General features: G+C 45.9%; 1 protein-coding gene across 3 annotated transcripts in view; it reads left to right on the top strand.

The window, feature by feature from the left end:
• The first annotated feature begins 10125 nt into the window (after positions 1–10125).
• UBAP2 (ubiquitin associated protein 2) overlaps positions 10126–18205 on the top strand; it is a 90392-nt gene continuing 82312 nt past the window's right edge. For all 3 annotated transcript variants that reach the window (XM_015848269.2, XM_015848270.2, XM_015848268.2), the window contains exon 1: positions 10126–10252. The gene's annotated coding sequence lies outside the window, so the exon portion shown is untranslated. The remainder of the gene's footprint in view (positions 10253–18205) is intronic.

Raw genomic sequence — 18205 nt, 5'->3', positions numbered from 1 at the left:
ATGTTCATTGTCCCTGTCCTCTAGCTTATACATCAACCACCACTGATTACAATATTTAATCAGGATTTTCCGGCTCGGGGCTCCTCCTGGTTCCCCAGCAATATCTCGCCAATGTGCCAATATAAACCCCTAGGGTGTATGCTTGGGAACCTCCTTTCCCTGTGATCCCCGCATCATAACTTAATCTAAACCACCATACTATTTCACAAGTAGCAACACCTCCTCCCAGCTAACCCCATGTGCGTTTTATGACCACATACTTTACAACAACCAGTAATTAATAATACAAAATAAACACGTATTAAAACAAAGACAAACAAGTATTGGAGACAACTTTCGCTTCGTCCGTCCCCGGCCGTTTCCCTCGCGGGAGGACGGAACCGCGGGTCGGGACTCCGCACTCGCCCCGCAGCTGTGCTGCGTCTCACTCACACCACACTCACACGACAATTCAAACAGAATTACAATATATCATTTGTTAAGCTTAACCAAAGATGTTAAGAACACCGGTGCTAGTTGTTGACTTAGGTCACCTATATAGACAGCGCTGTACGATACCAATTATCCCAGGATTACCCAAATCACCCTGTACCAGAGAGCAGACAAGCTCTGCCCAATTAGCAATCACCTGAATGTGAGCAATAGCTCTTTTACCATGCGTACGACTTACTGGCCCCTTTGTAGGCACTCCCTAGGGAGTCCTAACCCAGCCGGCAACCTAACCTAACCCGTGAGCTCACATCCCTTGGGGGGGAGCACGCCGACTCCTCTGTAGGACATCTCCTCACACCTTACAGGTCCCCTGTTTCCCAGTTTCACATACCTGGTCCGCCGATAGATGGTTCTTGTCTGCTCCTGCAGTGATCAGATGAGGGAGGGGAGTCCTTCCAAGAAATCTCGGGGTGTGCCGAATGTGTCCCCCTTCTCAGCCGGTCCTGCAGCCAAGCAGAGGAGGTCCCACCTGGGGTGCCAAATTGACTTGCAGAATCAAACTCCATAACCATGAAGTAGTTATAAAGCAGGGATGTTAAATGAGTGATGCGCATACACCCTGGTGAAAGGGGGATAGCTCCACCTTACTTGCACACCATCAAAAGAAAGCATGCAACAGATATAGGCTGAACTAATACATCAGCAGTAGTTGGCAGGAATTTGGATACATATTCATTACATTTCTGAGACCCCTTTAGCACACAGTCCCTCCCCCCTTGTGTACTGAGCTGTGGGGGTGGTGGTGGGATGATGGCTCATCATCTTCCTTGCCATAAACTTTCAACCCTTCAGGAGGGGCACCCCCCAAACTGTTTCCAGCTTGCTCTGTGGACATCTAATCACCACACTGTTCTCAGGCTGTTCCACCCTTATCTTCATGGCCTTCATCCCCTTGTTTTCTCAAACTAAGTGTCTGCAATTCCCCCTCTCTCTGGTCCCCATAACATAAACTATCTATCTGTAACTACCCTTTGCTTTAGTGAGGCCCCCTTTCCCTTTCTGTAGCAGTCTTCCCTTTTCATCTACTATGTGGTCCCTTTTCACTACTCACTGGGAGCTCTGAGATCTATTTGTGGTGGTCTGATACCCTTATTTTCTATAAACCCACTTTTTGGAGGTGTCTGAGAGGCTCTTAATCAGTTTGTCGCAATTGCTGCTATAACTCAGTTGCTCACCTTGGGTACAGCTCATTCCTAGGAATGTGATGTGATGCAGGCAGAGCTGACCTTCTGGTAGCCCCTGCTGCACAAGCCACAAGCACCCTTTCTGTCTTGAAGTCAAGTGAAAATTGCCCATTGTGCGCTGCTGGTCACCCATGATGTGGCCTCCACTCAAAATAAGTTCCTGAGTGTTGCAATGCCTGCAGAGCTTATCTTAAGGCTCTGAATACATACAGCAGAGATTTGTCCATGTTGCATACCAGGAAAGCAGAAATACAGCCACATCTTGTCTGAAGGGATCTCCTGTGTGTGCTTTCCCTTGCTTCTGCACTTCATCATGGTGAGAATGGGTGAGGAATGTACAAGAAAAGAAGAAAGCCCAAATTAAGTGTTTGATATTGCTTTCAGAACACTTGAGTTTAACAACACGGAGGTGATGCTTACTTGTTGCTCATTAGGCACTTTTGATTAGCACTTGTTCTTCTTAGGAACTGCTTTTTGGTTTAGGTTCCCTTATTAACAGGGAAATTTCAGGTGCTCTATTTTAACGTTAGTAACCTTGTACTTTCATTTGCCCATTCACCTGGTCTCCTTTCCTTTTCAAGGCCTCCCACAGTCTCAGGGTGCATAAATCACTACAATTGATCCAAATAATACAGGAATGGGCCAACCAGATGTTGGTGTACCTTCCTCTTCTGCTGCCTGGATGTTTGTAAGGTTATCTCACAGACTCATTGCTGCCATAGGGCTGGGTGCATGTGTTGTCTTTTTCTAAGACGAATGTGTGGAAGCTGCGGCAGGTTTGTACTGTTAACTGTGACTTGTTTCATTTGTTTTAGGGTCTGGTGTCAGCACAGATCAGTGCTTTGGTTTGTCTTGGAATAAATCTTACCTGTGACTTCTGTCAGTGCTCACTTGTTTGTTAACGTGTGCACAGATGCTGGGTCTTCCCCATCGCCTGTGACGTAATTGCAGATTACATGCACAGATGCACAGATTGCAGAAGGTGTTTTAAGATGTGTACTGGATACAATTTGTTGCCTGAGGGCGGAATGTCTTGCAGTGAACTGTTTCTAATGTTGTTGGGTTTTTGTGTTGTTTTTTATTCCCAAATACGTTTAAAGCTCCAAAGCTCAGAGGGTGGGGTGCAGATCAGGACATGCTGACACTCGCTGGCTTTTGTTCTGTGTCTGGTTTCTGATGTTAAAACTGCAATTCCATCTGTTTAACAGAGCCTTTCTCAGCTTGCTCTTCTGACATGAGCTGTGTTCAGCAGCACTGTGTCCTCAGTGATCACAGGTGCTGTACAGAGCCAGCAGTAACAGCTCTCTTCGAATGTTACAGTGCATGTTTTTACCTGCACTATAAAACTGTTTAAAGTTACTGATGCAGCTTGCAGGGGAAAACTGCTGAGAGCAGGCAAGAACCAGCCTGTCTGCTGGTGGGTGCTCAGGGTTTCCTTGTACATTTCTTCCTCTTTGAAAGGGGATTTTTTTTTTGTTTTCCAAGAAAAAGGTGTAACATATTTGGCTTTGTTTTCGGAATTGGCTTTTAAACGGACAGCTGGAGTCTGAGCTGGGTTTCTGCCTTTTATGCAGATAGAATGTGATTGATACAAGATGTCTATCCCCAGTTAATCTAATCCTAACAGCATGGTAACACAAGCAGTTCTTAGCTTCCTGTCACCTTAACTGGGCATTTATGTCCATAACAAACTGAAGTATTCACAGTCAATTCCCAGTAGAACAGATTGGTTTCACTTTGTTTTGTGAACTTCAGTGCTTTCCTCTTCTCACATTAAGGCTGCTTGCCAGGTCTGGAAAATATCAGGTTGGGGTGAGAGGAGCCTGTGGCCTGCAGCAGAGAGATCTCTCAGTTCTTTTACCTCAAACTTCAGTTCAGTTTGGAACTGTCTGGCCAACTCAGATATGGAGACTTTGCTCTTGCAAAGTCTACAGAGACTGAAATCCTCACACACCTGTGCTGTACAGCGGATATCAGCAGATCATGGGGTAAATAGAGGTGCCCAGTATCGGTGCAGTGCTTGTTTAATCTATCAGTGGCGTTTTGGTCAACATCACAGCTAGAGATCCTCTGAGCAGAAAGACAGGAGGATGCATCACTGACCTTGTGCTGATTTTTAATCCCATTTAGAAGCTTTCTCCATGTGTTCGCATCTAATGGATTATGGAAAAAATCACACTGTAAGACGAGTTATCTCTAGCTTAAAAGGCACGAGTTGTTACGATTTGCTTTGGCCAGCAATAATACCTGAGGCTGCTGCACTCAGAGGGGCCAGTGTTTGAGCAGTGGAAGCCGTGAGGTTTTACTCCATTGTAATTAATGCTTGTGTCACTACAGAACTGCTCCCAGAACATGCAAAGCTACTGCTCTTCAGATGAGTTATGAAGATGATGTGGGAAAGAACAACTGCTCAGTCATTCGCTCCTTCCCTCCCTCCCTCCCTGCTGAAGCTTATCAGTGCGCTTTTCTCTTTGCTTTCATGATGATTTAGAGCACTGTGCTTTGCTGCCAGCCACCTCCATGTGCTTCCAGCTGGGATGGAGCAGAAGGGCTCTGTCTGCAGCTCCATCCACCTGGCTGCTGCTGAATCAGCACCAGCTGTGTGTGCAAGGCTGTACCAGGCCAGCTGGGCCTTCTCTTACAGTGCAGAAATGGTGCAGAAAGGCCAGGATGAGAACCTTCAGACAGGCTCTGACACCTTATTCAGAATACATTGTCTCCATACTCAGTCTCAGCCTTGCTCCCTTCTTGCTGCTCCTCTGGACTCCAGCAAGTTCTTTGCTGCCTCATGGCATACTCAGGTACCAGACGTGTAAAGCTTGGGGTCTCCTGTCCAAGCCCTGCTGCAGTTTGAGTCTTCTGTGCTTGAACAACAGTGTGCTGACACAGGGCCTCGCCACCTGCCTGTTGTTGTTACCTTGCTGTTAACTTGATGTCTCCCCCGGCTAGTATCCTCCTCTCAGCTCTGTTACTCAATGCTTATCTCTTCCTCCCCTTGTTCCTCATTGGCTGAGTACTTCAGGTTCACAATCTTCCTGATGCTCAACTAAACATATGGATACTGGATAAATTTTTGCTAGCTAAGCATATATTGCTAATTAGTTAACTTCTCACATTTGCTCATTCAACACTTGGTTGTTGTTTCTCAACAACTTGCTTGTCCTTGCACGGCGATAAGTTTGGAAGGAGGACAGAGGGTGGTATCTTGATGTCCTCCTGTTGCATTCCAACCTACCCACAGGGCGAGGCAATCCAGCCTTGTGTGGAGGCTCTGGCTCCTTTGATTTTTGCAAAGTCTGTTTTTCTTTTGCTGAAGGTCTCTTATCCAAACAGAATAGCCCTACATTATGCTTTCTAGTCCATAATACTATACCTATACTATTTGGAACATTTTAAAACTATTGCAGTTTTGCAAGCAAGAATTAATCACGTAATTCATCAACTATATTTCTGAAATAAGCTACTAATACATGTATATTATTTCTACTTTTTCACATCATCAGTTTCTAAGGACAAGTTACAAAATACAAATACGTTGTGCTCCACTTCTTCAGGTCAGTTCCCCCCTTTCTATATCTAATGCAGAAACAACATTCCTACAAAGTAAGCCAAAGGCATCTTGACAGTGAGCAGACTTGTGTTTGTCTGCTTTGCAGACTGGCATGTGTGCAGACAAGACTGATTCAAAGGAAATAGTGCACTAGTTTGTTGGTTTTGTTCCTTCACCCTTTGCCAGTGACTGCACTGATCCCTAGGGACAGGTTCTCAGCCTTCTTCCACAGTTTTAAACATGAGTCGTGTTCTGCGTATGGCTGCAGTAACAGTCCTTGCTTCCATAGAGGATATGTCTAAAGGCAGAGCTGACACTATCAGGCTCCTCAGAACACCTTTCTCCTTTCTTCTGGTACCTCGTTTGCTCTGAAGCAGCATTTCCCCTTAGAAGCACTAGACTATACACATACCTCTAGGTATAGAATGGACCAATGTTGGCTGTATAGCACTAAAGCTCACAGGAGAGCTCCAGAGCTGTATCAGTAGCACTAGATCTGTCTCCATGTTCTAATTGCTCAGAAGAGCAGGGTCTGTGTCCAGCCATCCTATTCCTTAGAAGAAGGAAGACTGGTTTGGGAGAAATGTCCTCAGGGCATCCAAAGTTCTGTGCTGGGAAATAGAACTATGTGTGAAATGCTGCTGCTCTCACTTGGCCTTGCCATGAGCTGCTGCTTTCCACTGTATTTTCTCATGGAGAGACTGGCACTATATGCAAAGTGTAAGAGGCTACAATGTGACTCGGATTGTCACATTTCCTCTAGACAATCGCTGCTCAGTGCAGAATGGGTCCCCTGCCATCGTCTGGGTCTGCTTTCCATCGTGCTTTTGCTGTGCACTACAACCTCTACGGCAGTGCGCACTGTCCTCCCTTTGAGCGCTTCATCGGCTGCCTGCCCCCACCTCCCAGCCCATCTGCTCCAAGTATGCCTGGCAGTCATCGCTCTCCAGCTCGGGAGCATTTTCTTTCCCATCACGTAGCTCAGTGTCCGCTCCTGCCGGCTGGTGGCACCGCTGAGCAGAACAAGGAATCCAGAGCAGAGCAGCGATGTGACCGCGGTTTCACACTGGCACTCTGGTTCTTCCTAAACAAAGCCGTACTCATCCTGACTGCTTCTGAATGGAGGAGCAGCAGTCTTTCCCAGTGTGAGGTGCTGCCATCATTCAGTAAGTAGATTCATACACAGAGACATGCCAGGAACACACTGCTGGAGGCGTTCTTGGGATAAGGGCAGCCCATTCTGTCAGAGGCAAAAAGTAAGCATGTTCACACAGTGCATTAGAAAACAAACAAAGCTGCCCCTTGACTTCCACCTTTCTTAGGCCCCAGCCTCCTCATCTGGAGGAACAAATGTCAGGATGGCTCCAGCCTCTGCCAACCCCAAGGAATGCCAACCCAGCATTTGTAAACTGCTGATCAGCTGCTTGAAAGCACTGCCCCTCTCAGCAGTACCTTCCCCTCTGCATTACAGTGCACCATGAGCTGGGAGAAGTAAGAGAGAAGCCCTGAGACTTCAGCATAGAGCTGCAGTCAAAAGGTGAAGCTGACCAGCCTGTAGTTCCCCACCCTCACTCAAGCTGACTGGCTCTTGCCATTGCCAGTTGCTGGAGCTACAAGTGTTCTTTTTAGAATTCAAAGCGGATGATTGACATTTAACTAGAGCTGGCAAATACTGTTGAGATGCTGTACAGAAGGTTCTCCTAAGTATAATAAAGGATAAAAATATTTGTAATTTATCCTAAGATGAAATTCAGAGAAAAACTGCAAATAGAGGTGCATCCAGGTTCCTCTTCACAACATTGGAGGAGAGGAGAGGAGAGGGAGAGGGAGAGGGAGAGGGAGAGGGAGAGGGAGAGGGAGAGGGAGAGGGAGAGGGAGAGGGAGAGGGAGAGGGGAGGAGAGGAGAGGGAGAGGGAGAGGGAGAAGAGGGAGAGGAGAGGAGAGGAAGAGGAGAGGAAGGAAGGAGAGGAGGGGAGACGAGGGAAGGGAGGAGAGAAAAAGAGGAGAGGAGGAGGAGGAGGAGAGGAGGAGGAAGAGGAAGCAGAGATGGGAAGGGGAGGGTAAGGGAGGAGAGGAGAGGAGAGGAGAGGAGAGGAGAAGGAGAGGAGAGGAGAGGAGAGGAGAGGGAGGATGGAGGAGAGGAAGGAGAGGAGAGGAGAAGGAGAGGGAGCAGGAAAAGGGTGAGGAGAGGAGTCAGGAGAGGATGAGGAGAGGAGGAGGAGAGGAGGAGAAGAGAGGAAGAAAGAGTTCCGAGAGGAGCAGGGAGGAGAGGGGAGTCAAGGGGAGGAGAGGGAGGAGAGAAGCGAAGAGGCAGAGTCAAAGGGGTGGAGAGGAGTAGGAGAGGTGGATGAGAGGAGTAGAAGGAGACGGAGAGAAGAGTCAGGAGGGGAGGAAGAGGAGGGAAGAGAGGGAGGGGAGTAGGAGATGGCCAGAGGAGAGGAGGAACGGTAGGAGAGAGAGGAGATAGGAGAAGAGGAGGAAAGGAGAGGAGAAGAGGAGGAAGGAGTAGGGGAGGGGAGGGGCAGTCAGGAGAGGAGAGGAGAGGAGAGGAGGAGAGGAGAGGACTCCCATGTAAACAACAGGTGTCCTTGGTTGATAAACTGTGTGTTGCTGTAACTTGAATCAGAAATGGATCAGATACCTTCATTTACATTATTCTGCTAGAGGGACTGGTATAAGCTACAGCAGCAAAAAGATTTTTGTTTATTTAAACTTATTACTTCTTAAAGAACAGTTCCTAGTAATTGTATGAGACCACCTGTAGATAGTTTTAGAAAAATTAACAGGATTATAAAAATAATGGTGTTCTGAGAATATCTGATTCACTAAGAAGCTGGATGAGAGACCAGTGCAACATCCGGCAGGGCAGAGCACACAGCTGGTTGTTAACTTACACCCTGAGTAGTGAGAAGTTACATCTGACTGTCTGAAATGGTTCCTATCACTAACCCTGGGTGCCTACACCCAGGAGTCCTTTTAGACCTGCCCAGAAAAACGTCTGGCTTCAAGGTGATAATTTTAATCTTGGGAAGTTGTAAGAGTCTGGAAGCATGCCAGTCTGAGCAGGGCACAGAGTGGTGACCAGACACCCGCAGATGACCTTCCTTGATGACCCAGGCAAAATAATGGAAAACTAACAAGGTTCTTGATTTATATAGAATACATGACAAGACGTAAAATTAATGCAAGGAAAAATTAATTGAAATTAATGCACAGGGTTGTGTGGGGGTTAAAAAAAAAAAAAAGCCTTGCTAAAAGAAACCTGATTAACTCTTAGAGATTCTTTGGCTGATAAGGGTAACAGTGTGTGTGTCACAGAATTAAACTGGGGAGTATGACAGAATTAATTCAGCACTCGCCATCAGCAGAGCATGCACTGTACAGAACAACTGCCACCATCTTCCCCAAAATGAGCGTTTAAAGTGGGGCCCTGCAGGATCTGAATCAGACTCAGGTTTGCTAAAGTGTCCTCAGCGATCTGCAGTGAATACAGAGTCACTGCAAACATTTTGTGGGGAAAAAAATGAAGGAAAATAAACCAATAATGGGGATAATGTATTTGTACAGAGCAAGTCCAGAGTTGAGTCTCATGAAAACATGTCATCTTCTTCCATGAACTCAAATGTCAAGGTGAGAACACCTGGACCAAGGGCTGCAGGCAGCACCTACAGAAGAGGGTCTGTCTCTGGGTATGAAGTGATGCTGAAGGGCTCATCAGGCAGTCCAGCATCAATTTGCAGGGTGATGCTGAGATGTAACAGACTAATGCGGCCCGTGAATGCCAGGAATTTTAATGACCTGGTCTATATGAGGAGTAGACAATGATATCATCACCCCTTCTGCCTTTAACACCATGAATCAGTGAATGCCATATATGCCAGAAGGGCACCCACAGCTCAGTCACCTTTGGCAGAACAAATGCTGCTGAATGGTGCTGTGCCTTGGGATGCACATTAACACAATTGAGCACACTATTGTATATAACTCCATTTCCAGACAGGATCTTTGGAGACTCACCTCAAACCTAAATGCAGCAGCAATCCCTGGTTGTTGCCCTGGAAAGGCAACGTCTCTTGGCACACTTTCACACTGAATTCAAGACTTTCAGTAGTTCCACCCTTCTGATTATTGCCTATAATGATAGCATCATAGTCTCATAGTCTTGTGCGGGTTGGAAGGGACCTTAGAGAATAACGCAGAAGTAGAGCAGACTTCTCAATCAGAAGCAGGGTGATATTCTTAACATTAGCATTCTCTCCTTCTTAACATTAGCATTCTTTCCCCCTTCAATGTTACTGGCCAACACCAACAGACTAAAACGATGGTTTCCAGCCAACTATGTAAGACATCTGCAATGGGTGACTATGAAAAACGAGGTTGAGGTGAGTTTAAACACACGGCCCGGGGGGATGAGCACCTTCACCGGATAAATCCCTTATAAACAAACGGTAACACTGGGGAGGCCGCAGATATAGCGCAGACATGAGCAGAACAGAGTGAATTAAATATCTGAATGGGGAGGATCTGCCTGCCAGGCCTGATGCTGTGCTCAATGCAGGGTCTCCATTACAGCCCAGACGTGCTGAGGAACCCAGTGAACCGGGCCGTGACCGAGGGGCGCCCCATCCACACCGACACCCCGCGCTGTGGTGGACGGGTCCACTTCCGGCCGACCACTTCCGGCCGGCGGGGAGGCGGAGCCGCGGTCACGTGACGAGGAAGAGGCCGTGCCCCGTCGCCGTGGTCACGTGGTGCCGCGGAAGGGCCGGCGGATGGGCGCGCTGCTGGTGCGTGCGGGGCGGCGGGACGGGGGGGGGGGGGGGGGGGGGGGGGGGGGGGGGCGCGGCGGCGCGTCACGTCCCGTCGCGTCGCGTCGCGTCGCGTCGCGTCACGTCACGTCACGTCACGTGCCGGGGGAGCGGCCTCGCGCGCGCGTGGAGTGGAGGAGGAGGGAGCGGCGCGAGGGGCGGTCACGTGACGCGGGTGGGCGCCGCTGCTGCTGCTGCTTTGTGAGCACGCTGTGCAGGTACCGGGTACGGGGTAAGGGGTACGGGGGTATGGGGTATGGGGTACGGGGTACGGGGTATGGGGTAAGGAGTACGGCGGTACGGGGATACGGGGTATGGGGTACGGTGTACGGCGGTACGGGGTATGGGGGTATGGGGGTACAGGGGTACGGGGCAGCCGCGTCTCGCGTGGGGCGTTGTGAACCCGCCGTGGGGCGTTGTGGACCCGCCGCCCCCCCCCCCCCTCACACCCCCGGCGTTCTGGAGCGGCCGTTACGTGCCCCCCCCCTTCCATCACCCTCCGCCCTCGCAGCGCCGAGGCCCAACGGTCGCTTTTGTCCGGGGGCGGCGGGGCCCGGTCCGTCCCTCAGCGCTGTGGGCGGGGGGAGGCGAGGCCCGGCCGGGCCGTGCGGCTCTGCCCTACTTTTGTGGGCGCCCTCCACACCGCCCGCTGCTCCGGAGCTGCGGCCCGCCCCCTGTCGCCGGGCACACGGCCCTGGTGAGGCGGCGGCTCGGCCCTGAGGTGCGCTGCTTCCCGCCTTGGGAGGCGGCCCGTGGTGAGGCCTCGGGGGTCGGGGTGTGGGGAGGCGTTGGTGGGATGGATGTCTGCTGTCTGAGCCCCGTGCCGGGCTGTGCTTCCATGCCACATCCGCGCTGGGGGCCTCCATAGGGATGGGGCTGTGCTCGGGACGGCCCGCAGCGGGTTGTGTGAGGACAGGGCTGGGAACGGGCCCCTGTGAGCCTGGGTATGCGTGGGAAGTCTGTCAGGGCTTTGCTATGGAGCTTGGTCATATTGCGCTTAATAGTAATAATAAGAGTTGTTTGCTGTTGTTGCTGAAGGAAATTACAGCAGGGAAGTTGACCTGGAGAAACCCATCTGGAAGGACCTGGGTGTATAGAGGGATCTGGTGCGCCTTGGAGTCCTGCTGGATCTGAGCTCTGTAAGGTGCTGTAGATGTAGGAAGGTGTGCTGTGGTGTCTGCGGTCGCTCAGGTGTTGTGGCTTACAGCCTCATACAGCTGTGTGTCTGAGTGCTCACAGTCCTCTTGATCGTGTTCAGAGGAGCTTCGTGAAAGAGCAGGTTGTGGCTTTGTGTTGAGCTGTGTGAGGGGAAGCTCACAAGGGCCAAGCGTGGAGCAGTGATCAAGCTCTAGTCATCTCAATTTGAGCAAGTGATGGAGGTTTATAATAAAGCAGCAGATCAAGGCAGTGCCCTCTGGGGTGGCAGTCACTACTGAAATGGAGGGGCTGTCCTGGCGGGAGAGTGGCTTTTTAATTTGTTTTCAAGGAGAGAAATGAGCTGGATGTGAGTGAAGTGAAGGGAGAGGGAGGATGTGCAGGCCTAGAGCAACACTTTCCATTGAAAATGGAGCCCTTCACAGAAAACAGCATCAGCTAAGCCTTTGGAAACCTGTTTGTTTGTTTTTTAAGTATTTACCAGCCCCTTCTAGCAATTCTCTCGGTTATATCGTGGCCTGTGATGGAATCTGGGTTTGCATTTTTACCTGAGTGACTCACTATTTATACCCGAGCCTGATCTCTCTGTGGTGGTTTGACCTAACTTGCTTAAAGAATTTATTTTTAACCTTATGCTAGGTAACTTTAAAGTAAGATAGGCCAAATCATTTAGCAGCATTGATGATGTTTTGGGGCTCCAGGAGTGTTACATGGAGAAACTGGATTAACTGGTGTGAACTGATTTTGATGTGTAGTCTGGAAAATGGGCATGCTTTTTGTTTATAACCTCAACAGTCTTTGTAAGTTGGAAGGGGGAGGGAGGAGTGGGAATGCTCAGTTCTCTTTTGTTCTAGCTGCAATTTTATCAGCATACTGACTTAAAGTGTTTATAATAATGAAACAACAACAACAACAAAAGTTGTTGTTGAGGGACGGAGGGACAGACGGGGCCCCGCCGCCCCCGGACAAAAGCACAGAAGTTCAGAACCTTGGTCTGTTCCACTTCTGTTGTTTTGACTAGTCCTCAGGAAAGCTTCTGAGATTGCAAGAGGATTTCAAGGTTGGAAGTGCAGATTTACCACTAAAATGTAGGGGAAGCCAAGGAAAATCCCACCAACAGAATCTTGTTGGTTACTGTAACTTGCTCTTTCTGTTTTTGCTTTGCTCTGCTTTTGGGATATTTTATTTTATTCCATGCACTTTTATGTGATGTTTTCCTCATAAGACACCATTCTTAGTATGTTTTATATTTGTTGCTGGTGTCCCCCTATTGATAGTGCTCATAGCAGAACAATATGCTGTTTGATGGTACTTGACAGATGTTTGCATGGTGGAATATTGATATTACGTTAATAATTGGTATTAATAGTAATGTTTACTTGTACTTTCAGTTATGGTTAGTACCAGTGCTTGGACCAGGTTCTTTGTGAAAGAATAAGAGAGAACACAAATATGGATCTTCTTATCTTTGTTTCGTGCTAAGTAAGAGCACAGGAGCAGCCCTGACATCCTTGGTAGAAGCTGAGGGACTGTCTCCTTTACAAAAGGCCAGATTGGAAGAGACTTTGTGTTACATTTGTGTACTTCAAAGCTGTTGAGGGAAGGTGTGAGGAAATACAAGTAATAACCATACTTTAGTGTTGGTGGTCTGCTGAATCTTAACATTTTATTTATTTTGTTTCTTTTTCTCCCTGATACAGTCTGCTGGTTTGTAGACCAATGCATCCTGTTTGCTTCTCAGAGACCTGGCTTCGATTTGTGCTGTTTTTCATATGGCTTCCATAAACAGGTTATGTTCATTAAAGGGAGATCTGGGATGAAGGGTTTTGAGGTAGCTCCTTTGCAATTACTCAAGGTTCATATTTTCCAAGAATTGTATGAAAGCTTTCTCTGCTGCTCTAACATGGAAGTTGTGCTCTTCAACTTCTGCCAGCCATCAGGGTTCCTCTGATCTGTTTTATGAGTTACCTGCAGCCCTTCTCCCCTGTGAGTTCCCAATACTCTGAAGAGTGAATGATGACTTAAGACAGATTAGAGGTGGTATGGTCTGACGCCTGAGATCTCATCGCTTGCTCAGCTTGCTTTTCCTACATTGCAACTCTTTTGCTGAGCTTGTTGTTTTATTGATATTCTCTGGATATTGTAAAACTGGCAGGATGGGTTATATGAACAGCTTTGCTTCCTTGAATGGAGCTTTTTCTAACTCTCAGTTCCCTGGAAATTCTTTTGTGTGGCTTTCTTTGTAAATGCTTTTTTTGTTTGACCTTCTTTGGAAGATAAACTTCCCAGGTGTTCTTCTCCTCCCTCCCCAGCTTGTTGAAATCAAGGTTTCCAGCAGATGAGCATGGAGGAGTCTCTGACTTGTTTAGTCCTGGTATTTTTTGCATTAAAAACAATGAAATGTTTCCCACACTGGGAGAGCTTTGGTCTTCCTCAGCACCTGAGGCTTGCCCTACATAGCACTTGTGTGGTGAACATTATGGATTTTTTTTTCTTGCTTTATCATACAGGAAACACAATTTATTCCAGATCTGCAGAACATGCAGATTCAGCAGAATCATTCAGTATTTGAATTTCAAGTTATGTGCAGATTTGAGACATCAGATTTGCCCTTCTTTAATCTAATGGAAAATAAGTCCTTACTGTGTTAGGCAGCTCGGTGGCTGAATGTGTAAGACTTGAATTCTGTGCTTGTTATCCACATTTCTTAATATTCCTAATGGTTTGCTGCACAGGAAGAAGGTCCTACAGTTCCACTGTGGATTTGTGTTGAACACTTTAGTTGTATTTCCTGTGACTGCAGTGTTGTTCCTAGAAGTAGATGGTCAAAGAATTATTCCTTAGAGACTGTATTGAGATTCATCTTAAGCAGAGAGAATGTTATTTTTTTTTTTGTTTTGTTTTTTGCTACTGTATTTGTTTTGTTGAATATTTTGAGAACGGTTGATATAACGTGGAATGGAGCATATAATTTTTTTAATTAAAGAAGGCTTTTCTTTCCTCTTTTTCTATTTGGTTTGAAATGCTAATGGAATCATGGCCATTTCATGGTGAACCTTAAGCCTGTAATGTTTCTTATTATTACACTCTTTGTTTCTGGTGCTTGGAGGAAATTATTGATATATATTTTTTTCTTGCTTGAAATTTTGCCTTCTCATTTTTGCTTGATTTTAAGAAGTTTTTGTAGATGCTGTTTTAGCTGTGTGAATCCAGAAGTAATCCTGATGCCAAACACTGCAGGACTGTACACAGAGTGTGTAGTATACTGTGTTTGGGAAACTCTGGTCCATGCTTTGACTGGGCTGTACCCTAAGGAGCTGGTGACTTATGTTACTGGGCTTTTATTTCAACTTTGACTTTCATGTTCTTCAGGTGTGCTCTATTTTGACACTGGTGGAGAGTGGCCTAACTTACTGATGTCAACTTCAGGTGCCTAAATGTGCTGAGGAGCAGTGCCAGCCTTGTCCTTCTCTTTCTTTCAATAGTGACTGAATGGATTTCTGAGTGTTTTGAACTGGGATAAAGTGCTATAAGGCAGGTATCTCAAATTCATTTTTGAGGAGGTTGAAACAGTGTTAGTTGCTAGACTTTCGCTTTTCTTTGTGACTGTCTGAGCTTAGAAGCTAGAGCTTGATGCTTGTGAGACAACCTTGAGAACAACTTTGCAACTTCAGGACTTTCTTCTCTTTTCACTTTGCATGACCAAAGGCTGGCTGAGGTTGGCAGGGGCTGCCCAAGCCCTCCCCAGGCACAGCCTCCTGCAGCAGGCTGTCCAGAGCCACATCTGGATGGCTGTTGAAGACTGGTGAAGAGTAGAGTAACTGAAGAACTTCTGGATAGCCTGTTTTGGTGTTCTGCCACCTGGACAGTAAAGGAGCATTTCTTCTTGGTCAGTTGGTGCCTCTTGTGTTCCAGTTGTTGCCCATTGCCTTGTGTCCTGACACCAGGCACCACTGGAAAGAGCCTTACTTTGTCCTCTGTGCACCCTGCCTTTGGGCATTTGTAGATGCCAGTGAGAGCTGCCACCTTTGAGCCTTGCCTTCCCTAGGTTAAATTTCTCAACTAGTCTGCAGTCCTTCAGGCAAACTTCAGGCCATGTGTCCTTATGTACCTTTTGGAAGGCAGTGGATGGTGGATTGAGTGGTGGTAACAAGTTGTTCTTGACTGTTCATAGGTAGAAAGGTGAATGGATATGCACATACAAGAATACTATGAAAATGGAATAAGGTTCATATTTGAAGTCTGAGTAATTTCTTTGTTTGAAGATAAGGAATAATTGGGTGTCTTGGTGCTAGCTGAACTGAGGATTGTAATTTAGTAGTTCTGTGAGGGAAACAGGGTGAGTGTTTGATTGCCTGAGAGTGGTAAAATTGCCCAAGTCCTACCTATGTATGTTATGTTTAGGAATCATGTGGATTGTAAATGATGGTTTAATGTGCACATAGTGTTCATGAAAAGTTAGACAGAATTCTTACTGTACTTCTTTTTAGTGAGCAGTTCATTTTACAAAGCTCTATGCAATAAAACAATTTTTGAAAATATTTTTTAATGAGACTAACCCCAGAACTTTATATAGTTTAGGCATATCTGGATAAAGCAAGTGTGAATGGAATCTGCCTGTTTTTCTTACTCTTACAACTTCCGCAACTGTGGATAAAGGTTCTAATGAAGTTAGGTGGCTAAAGCTGCTTCATGGTTAGGGCTCTTGAAACTGAGAAATGCTGGGACAGCTCTTTTTGTGCAGACCTCTGAAATGAAACACCAGTGAGATTTAATTTCTGCTGGGAAACTTATCTCAAATATTTATGACTTATGCCTTGCTGTTTGTGATGATTTCTGGGCAGTGCTCTGAGTACTTGAGTCATGGGAGTGAGGGAGGAGAAACATTTTTAGCTTTTGTATATCCCTCTGTAAAAAAACAAAAAAGCATTAGAATAACATAAATAGAAAGCATACTAATTGTTTCTGAGTTATAAATTTACTTATTAGAAAATGCACTGAAGCATAAGGCAAGGAACCTCAGAACCGTCCAATTTTGTCTGTTTTTAATGCTTAAGCAAAATTTGAGTGTGAAAACATACTGTGACACATCTCACCTTGCGGGCTAGAACAAGCAAGTTTGGAACATTGAGTCAGTAAAAGCTTTTCCATCTATCAAACAACAATTTGCTCTTTGGGATGGGAATTGGATGTAGTAGAGAACAGATGGGAGAGTTGAGCATCTGGTGTAGTTGTTTTCCTCGTCAGGACCTGATGGAGCAGTGGGTGACCAGGAACTGTTTTTATGGCTATAATTCCTTTCATCAACAAAGCTTGGCTGAAGGCTGACACACAGCTCTTGTGCTCCTTCCAGTTACTGCTTGGTGTCAGAGAAAAGTTAGGATTGGTTGGGTGTTCTTTTGATAGTATTTTCCCTCTGACTAAACAGGTCATGAAGAGGTATGTTGAGAGACAAAATGAGTGGTGTGTGGATGAGCCGGCGGAGGTGGATGTGGCTTGGGGTAATTACATGGCAACTTTGGGGAGGGAAAGGAGTGGGGTAAGAGTTTGATGTTGTTCTGATAGAATAGGCTGCTACTTTGATTTTCGTGTTGGAGGTATCTGGAGTCTGGCTGCTAATGAAGTCATTAATTCTGGGGAACTTTAGGTGTGTCTCTGCAAACAAACAGAATTCCTGCTTTGAGCTGCAATGAAAGCTAACAGTGAAATAGCAAGGCTCACCATCCTGGTGCTGGCATAGCTATGGAGAGCACAAGGTACGAGGAGGCCCCTGTTCCCTGCATTGCCTGTGTTGCTCAGTCAACACAGCGAAATGCTTGATCTTGTGACTGTGCTTCTGTCCAGAGCTGATGTTGCACTGTTAGCTAGGGCTGCCGTCATGCAAGATGGAAAGTTCAGGGTTTTGTGTAGTCTTATTTCTCCTGGTATTCCTGTATGTGTTTTTCTGTTCTGTATTTACATATATGCAGTGTGGTGTTGATGAGTTACTGTTTTTTTGGTTTTTTTTTTCCCCCACAAGTTTATGTATAACAGAGTAACTGAAATACTGTTGTCTTTTTTTTTCTCCAAGATTTTTCTCTTTGTTGTTTTTTGAGGAAAAAATGTTGAAAAGGGGCAAGCTGTCTTTTGGTATTTTTTGTAATGTTGGTGAGATTCATGTTGTTTGCTAAAATTGAACTCCTAACCTACACCTTGCCCCTTAACATTTCCTGAAAAGCTGTGACTTCAGACTTCTTGGTTTCTCTTCCAGGTGAAGATACCTCACTTAAGCAGAGCTTAGATACACCTTTGCTAATTTGTGAACCTAAGCTGTATGTATTTTATTATAGTTAAAGCCTACAAAGATTCAGCTGACAGCAATGCCCGAGAGACTAAAAATGGAGTTTTACACTAGTTTGTTTTTTGTTTTTTTTTTTCCAAAGGTATTTTTGGATATATTATGATTCTGTCGCATTTATACTGTCATGAAATCTTATGGGTAGAACAGTGGAGAGCACTGCCTTCTTGAAATCTTTAAAGAGCAGTGAGGAAGAAGTGGCAGGCCTAGCTATTCCAGCCTGTTTAAAATGGAATTTTCAAGTAGCTCAGCTCCTGAGATGTATCAAATTTTGTTAAAATACTGACCTACTGTATTTAGCATCCATTCCTTTAATTCAAAAGTTATATTGCTTTTAAAATAATCGAGGTTTCTAATAAACTGTGGAAGGAACCCATCAGTATATTTTTTCCTAGAACTATATAAATTGAAGATTTTAATCAACTTAGAATAAGTTTTGAATAATAATAATAATGAAATCCTTCCTGAAACTCATCTCAAAGAAGATGCCTTGAATCTTTTTCAATTGAGTTTAAATCTGAAATGTAATGACTCCAAGAATCTGAAGCTAACTAAAAGTGTTGTGCTTGTCTGTGATAGAAACTGAATGTAATAAAATAGATCAAGTATTAATTGTGGTTTAAAAATACCCATCGTTCTGATGATGAAAAGTAGTTTCTGGTACCAAGGAAACTTTCTT

This window comes from Coturnix japonica, chromosome Z (assembly GCF_001577835.2).
Source record: "Coturnix japonica isolate 7356 chromosome Z, Coturnix japonica 2.1, whole genome shotgun sequence".
NCBI lineage: Eukaryota > Metazoa > Chordata > Aves > Galliformes > Phasianidae > Coturnix > Coturnix japonica.
Note: the sequence above shows the minus strand (reverse complement) of the source record. Positions and strands in the feature narration are given on the sequence as shown.